Below are 9,237 nucleotides of genomic sequence, written 5' to 3' on the forward strand. Positions count from 1 at the left end.
ACCACAACCATTGGTGGATTCCTACGGTGGTCAACGTTTCCTTGTGGAACGTATCCAGAACCACCGTGATGTGAAGGGGCAGCGAACGAGTTATCTTGTTCGCTGGCGTGGTTATCCACCTTCGCATGACAGGTGGGAGCCTCGTTCACGCATCTCAATAGAGATGCGAGCCCTTCCCCAGGGGGATGAAAGGGAATAGATATCCCCTTTTACCCTCTTCGAGTTGTCTACACAACACGGAAAGGAATCAACCCACGTGAGGCATAGAAGCCCAGCCTCACGTGACAACCGGTGCAATTTATACTTCACACCGGTTGGTGTTCGTCCCTCAAACTTAACGCAATTCGCGTTAAGTTTTTGAAGCCAGGCTTCGCATCCAATGTCTTTGACATTGCGAATGAACGCGCTCCAGGCTTGCATAAGCGAGACTTTATCTCGCTTATTATTGGTACTAAACTATCGATGCTTAAGAAAAGCATCGAGAGAAAAATCTTCCTCAGCAGGCAAGTTCGCGCTGGGGTCAAGGCCATGTACCTTTGTCGCAATAAATAAAGGATATTTATTGTGAGGAGTAGTTTCTCCAGACAAGCTATTGATTAGCCGCTCTGGCAAAAGCCACGGCTTCTTTTCAGAAGCGAGATGATACATTTTACTGTCTTCATTCCCCTGAGTGGTACCCACTGAAGCCGGGGTACCACAAACACATTTCTTACGATGGCTTTGGCCATCGTCATAACCTTGCACAGAAACACGTGCAGGTGACCGTATGAGAGATCGTACGGGCGATGAGGGATCATCCTCATCGTCGGATCCAAATAGACGATTAACTCATCTATCAGAATGAGCCCTCTCATTCGAAGGCTCATAGTCAGCCGCCTGACGTATATCAGGCGACTGTTCCATTCTCCCCGAGTCGGCCACTTCATCCGACTCGCATTCGTAGTCGACCTCCAAAGAGGGGTCGTATTCACGTGGTCAATCACCACGTACACTCGCAACATCTAGTGTTGTGCGAGTTGAAGACACCACGGCAGACGTTCCGTCTGCCGCAAGAGATAGCAGTGCGTCACCCGCGGCTGCACGAACCGCAGCCGAAGGCGCAGCACTATCGTCTCCCCGCATGAGTTGATTCTTCATGTGACGGAAATTTTAAAATAATGGTTCTGACCAAATAACGTCGTTTTAAAAATTAAGTGGTCACATAGCGACCACTCCATCCAATGACAGTCAGAGTGACTGTCGTTTAAGGGAAAGGAGATGTAACGGGGTGTATCAATACGTGAAATTAACACTTAAAGGTTGTTAATTAATATATTATCTAAAAGGTAGATAATATTTGGAGGACATTACTTTTTAAAGAAATGTTCAGAATTCTTATCCATAAATAGGTATAGACCATTATATCTATTTGTTCCGCAGACTAATCAGCTGTAGAAGAGAGACGGATAAGATAAGATAAGATAAGAATTCAGTTGCATGTTTAGTATTAGTTATAATTAAATTAGAGTTAACAGATAGAAAGAAGAGATACTTAATTATATTAATACAATTTTTTTTACCCTCTTTAAGATAGTTTCCTTAAAGAGAAGTCTTCCTCTGCACGTACTAAGTGTAACGGGGCACTACGACTTGTACTGCTTCAGTACAAGTCCACTTCGCACTGCTTCAGTTGCGAGTGGTGCCTTACGTTATTAAACCGAATTGGTTTTTCTGTGATCTGCGTAGTGGCGAAGTCAAGCAGATCTGCGTACTTGTCACAGATGACAAGTACGTGGCCGATATTCGGTCGGCAATAGTATTTCCTGATAGCGAACGGATTCTCAGTAGCTCATCGACGAACGAAAGTGTCCTCGATGAGAAGACTCGGATTGCACGTTTACGTCCCAATCCTGAAAGTCTTTGAAGACAAATCCTTTATATAACGATTTTAAGGAATTGAAGGATGTCTTCTTTGAATCAGTAGCGTGCGAGGTGCCTAAGAAAAGGCATGTGACACGAAATCAACCTAACTCCAGGTTCGAAATACTGTGTCATGAAGCAATAGTCGTTGCCTCGTGAACAAGCAATAGCGATCGACAAATTCTTTGCCGATCGCTTAGCAGCGGGCTATGTGAAGGATCAACTTCCCCACATAGCGCTCCGACCATCTGTGTTCGTAAAGCAACAGGAAGATAACGGATAGTGCATGCATTCAATAAACTGAACGCTGCAACCTGTACCGGATCAAACGCCGATACCACGAAAAGACGTAATCATTGTTGATCTGTCAAAAAGTACTTTTGTTTTTGTCAATGGATGGAATATCTCGTTCACGCATAAGGATCAGGGATCCTTATGCGTGAACGAGATATTCCACAAGCAGTAAGCATCCCAAGCGGTTTACTATGGGAGTGGCTAGTCATGTCACAGGGTGTTAGTAATGCCCCTTCGACATTTAACAGATGTGTACCCAATCTGTTAAGATCGGTGCAGGATTTTGCACCGAGCCATTTTGATGACGTCTTCGTTCATAGCAGAGCCATGAGCGAAAAGTCGAATGTTGAAGTACATCGTACCTACGTCTGTAAGGTTCTTACACTTATGCGTAAGCACAAGTTGTACGCAAATCTCAAGACGTGTATATTCGATGCAAGCGAAATACCACTTCTTGGGTTTTATCGTGGGTAGACACGGTGTACGTTCGTATCCAGAGAAGATCAAGGCGATCATTGATTGGCCTGTGCCAGTCGATCTAAAGGGCGGTTTAGCGGCGTACCTTCACAAGTACTCACGCAATTATGCCGAAATGACAGTACACCTTTCTTCGTTTTTGAAGAAAAATGTAAAGTGGTTATGAAATGTTGATTGTCAGCGTTTCTTTGAGAGTTTCAAGCAAAGCTTGATGCAATCGCCAATCCTTGCGATTGCTGACCAAGACCAACCTTCACGTGATCTGTGACGCCAGCAATTTCGCAATCGGCTGTGCGTTAATGCAATATGACACAGACGGCGCGGAACGCGTCGTCTGTTACCAATCGCGTTAGCTGCAACCAGCTGAACGCAATTACCCAGTGCACGACAAGGAACTCCTTGCCATGAAATATGCACTGGCTTAGTTTAGGGTCTATCACTTGGTAGATAGACCGTTCATTGTATACACGGACCATGCGTCTCCACGCACGGCCGTAAACAGTCCACACCTCTCGCAAAGAATGGCAAGATGGTTGTCTTCCGTCGCGTAGTATAAATTTTATATGGAGTAAGAACTAGGACGACTTAACGTCGTCGCTGTTGCCCTTCGCGCCGGCCCGATTTTTGAGCCGGCTGCGTAGATCAACACTGAGCATAAGGGCACTGTTACAACAATAAGTGTTTCGTCGTCAACATCACTCGACGACGTTAGACGGCTTGTCAAGATGACAAGGTTCTTAAAGGGTTGATGGATTGCCGTAAAAATCCACCCCAACGTTCCTTAAGGATTGTCGAAATTGTTTCGATCCTCAGCAGATCGATACACAACACGCAATGGGTTACAGTATTACACATTCATTGCTGGCGAAACACCTTGTGTTGTCATCCCTACCCATAATGATATGCGTTGACGCATCATGTATGAGTGCCACGATATACCAATAAGAGGTCATTGTGGACGTGAGAAGACTTATCTCACGATAGTCGCGACTTCTACTAACCACGCCAGTATCAGTATGAGTTCGTCCACAAGTACATACGTGCTTGCGAATTTTTTCAACGGTACCAGTATGAGTTCGTCCACAAGTACATACGTGCTTGCGAATTTTGTCAACGGGTAAAGCCCAGTAATTCATCCCGTGCTCATTTACAACCTCTGCTGTCAACCTCTGCTGTCCCGGCAGAGTGTTGCGAGTCCGTATCTATGGTCTTCGTATTCCCCGACGACACCCACAAGACTTGTTTCTGCTGACCGTTTTAATAAAGTGGTTCATCTTGCTGCCGTCCTGGAGTTAATCACAGCCAAAGACTGTGCTCGTGTCTTTTTTGACACGATATTTCGACTCCATGGTTTATTCTGTGAGCTGGTCTCAGATCGAAACCCTAGTATACGGCAAAATTTTAGCAAACAGTGTTCAAATCACTTGGAACACAGTTAAAAATATCAACTTCTGATCATCCTGAAACAGATGGTCAGACGGAGCGATCAAACCGTATTCTCGAAAAAATACTTCGCGATTACGTCCACTCTTTTGAGAGTTGGAACGAGTTCTTGCTGATGGTAGAATTTCCCATTAACAATTAGTGCATGCTTCTACAAAGCATACACCATTTTTTCGTGAATAGCTTACGCCCTCCACATATACCACCTTGTTTGAGAGTAACTCATATTTAAGGGGGACTCTTGAGCAAAGAACCACTTAGTTCTTGCTTATCACGCATTAGCCCCAAGGTCAATGCGAAGGATACCAATGTTGATTTAATAACATTGAAGCAGACAACGGTACTAAAAGACGGAGCACTAAGAACAAAACTTTTAATGAGATGATAATACTCTCAATAATGAAGCGATTAATGTCTCCGCAGTGCGAGCCGGTCGCACTGAAAACAATAAAACCGAGTCAGCTGAGCTAGCTGGTTCCTGCTGGCTAGAGAAGCAGTGGTCCGTTTCGTACAGGATATCATCGCTGTTGCGGTGGACCGACAGAAACGGAACTCTGACAAAGATGGACGAGCAAACATACTTTCATTTAATGTTAATGACCTAGTCCTACTGTCAACGGAAAACCTACTAAAACATGTAGTGACGAACGTAAGCAGTAATAAATTACTGCCCAGTTATATGGGCCCGTTTCGTGTACTTCATCGCCAAAGCAATGCATACTCGATCGAGCTGCGTGTACGCATCCTATGTTTTATGTTAAGTGTCTCCACCCGTACCATCAGAACGAGGCTTCTTCCGATTTTGGATTACACCGAACCGGTGTCGGGCACTCGTCAAAGCCTGATAGTATCGAGCCAAGCCCTTATTTGTTCAGAAAAGAGTCTGATTCTCTTGGACCAGACGAATTACTCTTTCCTCCAAGGAAAAGATCCTTAACGAGCTATCAACAGCTCGATTTGAAGGAACTGATGTGTCCTTTCGTTCGCCAGTTGATCAGTCGCAACCTGCGCACAAATTCTTAACTGTCACGAGAAACATCATCAACCCCGTCACCGCGAGTTAGCGCTCGTGATCAATGTCCTCCCTCAAATAATAAATGGTGTGATCTAAATCACAATATTGATTCGAGTTCGTCAAACGAGGTGAACCCGATCTTTCATCCCCTACACATTATGGATTCAGTTGGTGAGAAGCGCTTTCTTGTTGAAAGCTTCTCGAACCACAGTGAGGTAAAGGGGTTTGAACGAGTTATCAAGTTCGTTGCGAGTGTACTCACCTTCGCATGAGAGTTCGGAACCTCGTTGCCAACTGATGTTGGACGTTCCGAGTGTATCCACCTTCGCATGAGAGTTCGGAACCTCGTTGCCAACTGTTGTTGGACGTTCCGAGTCTTCTCTTGCTGTACGACGAGACCCATCTTCTTCGGCAGAAGGTCCATCGGAGAAGGAGCGCTTCCCGCGCTCGTAAAAGGATTGGAGGTTCTCAATTCCTTCCTCCAATGGGGATCTTTGACGGAATATGCTTCCTTAGGGCCATGGCCAGAAACCTTAAAGCAGAATGGGCAAGAGTCCCCCCACGAGAGGTGAGGAATCCTGCCTCTCTAGACAAACGGTTCAACTTATAGCGTGCACCGACTACGGTCAGTTTCTGGAACTTTAATTATATAAGAGTTAAATTAAATTTTATGCAGATAAATCAAGTTTTAAAAGTTTTTTATGTTCGCGGAAAGTATTTAGCTTGTTAAGCCAGACCTCACGGCCTATATTTCGTGGATTCTGTACAAATGCCGCCCAAGCTTGGAACAAAGGTTTGACTTTCTTTGCGGTTAGAAGAGCACCACCGATGCCGAAAAAAAGGCATCGATGAAGAATTCTGTCTCATAATCACCAGGCTATTGAAGCCTGGATAACTCGAATAACGGAATTTGTTTGTCAAACCAGACCAACGAATGTGGTTATCCTTAGAGGGCAACCAAGGCCTCTCTTCAATAGCGACCGCAAAGCATTACAGTCCCTCTCCTGTTGGCTCATGCTAACGTTAACGTTAACTTGGCCCTTAAAGCGATCTAAAGAATCAATCCTTTCCTGGTGATGCAAACTAGCACCACCAGCAGCACTCTTACTTCGCGACCATGAAAAGCCCGGTAACGCAAACTAACGTCCCCGGAGTGGTCATCGTCCTCGAAGTAATCTTGTAATGGGGGTAGAGAACCGTTGTTGTGGTACATTTAATTTTTGGGCAAATAAATCAAATGTATCACAACAACGGTTCTTCGATCTAATTTTAAGATAATTGGTTACTTTAAATCCCATTTATTATGGGTAACAAATCTGATCGCCGCCAGATATAAATCTGGCAGACGAAATCTATTTTAAATTAGCTAGGGTAAAGATATTAGAATAAAATAATCAAATAAATGCAGTCCCCCTTTTGATCTTAAAGCGTTAACTGCCTTCCAAAGGCTTGCGCATTGATCTGTAAGAGATTGAAGCCTTTCTAAGGTATATCCTCTTGGGCACTAGTTGCCACTTCTACGAACCCCTAGATACCTTGAACTAGAATTCCTTAAGCTTTGATAGCTTGTACGACTCCCTGAGTTGTTAAACCTATTAGTTCAATATAACTAAGCGACTCTCTGAGTTTGAAAGTATTCCTCTAGTTTTATGAGTGAGGTAGCTACGCTACACCTGGTAGCACTTGTAGTCGATATACGCCTGAGTCTTAACAAGACTAATTTCTCACGAAAATGGAAGAGGTTCCAGAGTCTTAACAAGACTAATTTCTCACGAAAATAAAAGAGGTTCCAGAACTGTCAGAAGTCTTAACAAGACTAATTTTTCACGAAAATGGAAGAGGTTCCAGAACTGTCAGAAGCGCAATGCGCCGCTTATGACAAGGCCAAACCTTATTTGGGCTTGAACACGTGGAATTCATTTTCTCCCAGGGAGCAGAGGTCCTGCATGCAAGGCTTGAAGCCATCATGCGTTACGAAGCCTCCCTGTTAGGTCAGGTACAGGACCATTTAGCGGCATCTATACCAACCCGGTACATCTATGTACCTGACTCGGAGCCGAGGGCTCGCCCTCTAGCTGTAAATGTGAAGACATTCGAGGGAAAAGAGGGAGAAAATCTCCCTTTTTGGATTAAGCAGAAGGAAATGTCGATTGATTCCGCCTTGCTGTTAACATAACGGCAAAAGGTGGCTATGGCCATTTCCAAACTTGAAGGTAGAGCCATGGAGTGGGCACTATCGTGCAGCACGTCTATAAAATACGCTTTTCCCTCATGAGATTTGCTGAAACAGCAAATGACTAGCATGTTTGCACCGTTTGATCAGGTTTTTCGTATGCGAGCACGCCTCCTAGCGACTCGACAGGGTAAACGAACTCAAGGAGACTTTGTCCGGGAGTTGATAACTCTCATTTCATCTATGCATCAAGACCCGGTGCAAGAAGCAATTGTAGTGACCATCTTTATGGGGGTTCTCAATGAGGGCGTTGCCCGAAAAGTATTAATCTTACACTTTTGAAGAGACAGTTGATATAGCGCTAAGCGCTGAGTTCGACTTTAAGTCTGCTCGCGTTGGCACGCCTGTTTACCGAACAAGCTTTTCAAGCACATGAAAACCTTCTAACAGACCGAAACCATGGATCTAAGCCTCGTTGAGGAAGAAGAAGAGGCTTTTCAAGCTGTGGGGCATCATTAGAACATCCGTAGATGTTATATGTGTGGAAACACGAAACATTTACGTCCGGTCTGTCCCCTAAGAAATACGCGTAAAGCTCGAAAGAGCCCTTCCGACCAATACCAGAAATCTGGTACGGTGCGGGAAACGTTGATACCCAGTAGGTGAAGTTCCCTACTGGGGAAGATCTAGGCTCTGTTGAACCTCTATGAGGTGAGAGTAAACATGATTAGCCCCAATAAGCTCGGTGCTAATGGCACGAGGCGTGAGTACAAGCCTGACTTGTTAGTCGCTCAAGCGACTGTGAAGGGCTTTGATCATGGTCAATTTTAATTGACTCAGGAGCGTCTTGCAATTATGCTCGACGCATTTCCCTTGTGAAAAATCGACAATATATTGAGGCGCTTGAAGCGCATGAAAATGATACAATCACTGTTCGCTTAGCGACCAGGACTCGTGTTACTGTTTCGAAAGTTCCATTGAGCTTAAGCATAAAGTTTCTGGACTTTGACAGTATGAAACGTTTTCTCGTTCTTTATTTGAATTCGAGATATGATCTCATCTTTGGTACGTCCTGGCTTGAACATCATAAGCCATGGATCTATTGGAGGTCTAAGACCTTAGGCGGCACGCGCAATGTTCCTAGCAAAGTTTGGAGAGTCATGAACCCACCTTTGCTAGGCAACAAAAGCGCTATTGGCGCGGATCATTGAATGAGTCTGTCAGTGTTTTAGACATAGGAATGGCTGGTTTAAATCAACTTCAATGTTAAAACATTATTTCGGAGCCCGACTCAGCAGAAAGAAGTAAAACGGCACATACTCCGCCGAGTGGCACTCGTTGTAGTAACGATTCACTAAATCCTGAAAGCATTGTTGGTCTTAGGCCGAATCATCAAGGGTGCAATATCCCTGGAATACGTGGAGTGGCACGTCTAAGTCCACCGAGTATGGTCGGCCGAGGTGGCATCATACTGAGTGTCAGCAGTGACACTGGTGGCGGTTCGCCAGGACCTGAAGGGCGCAAAATCCTTGAGATACGTAGTGTAGCACGCCTTAGTCTATCGAGTGTGGTCATTTTGGGTCAAACCCTATTAATGCACGTTAAGCGACACGTAACCGTTTGCTGGACAAGGAAGTTGAGTCACCTAAAACCTTGTCGGATGTCAAATTAGACACCATGCCTTGTTATAGAACCGATGCAGGCTGGTCTCCCGGCCTCTAAGAGGCGTATTGTCTCCACTCCAAGACAGGATGGACACAAAGCGTGTATACCCTCACAAAATGATACGAGTGAGCAATTACACAGGCTTGTAGATGGTGTAACCGGTAACATTGAGGGGGAAGTTAGCCTTGCGACAATCCCTTCGTTACATGCTCCTTTAGAGCTAGACGAAATCTCTATAGATGAAATTGAAGAAATGTTAACTAATAATAGG

This window comes from Bremia lactucae, linkage group LG3, assembly GCF_004359215.1.
Source record: "Bremia lactucae strain SF5 linkage group LG3, whole genome shotgun sequence".
NCBI lineage: Eukaryota > Oomycota > Peronosporomycetes > Peronosporales > Peronosporaceae > Bremia > Bremia lactucae.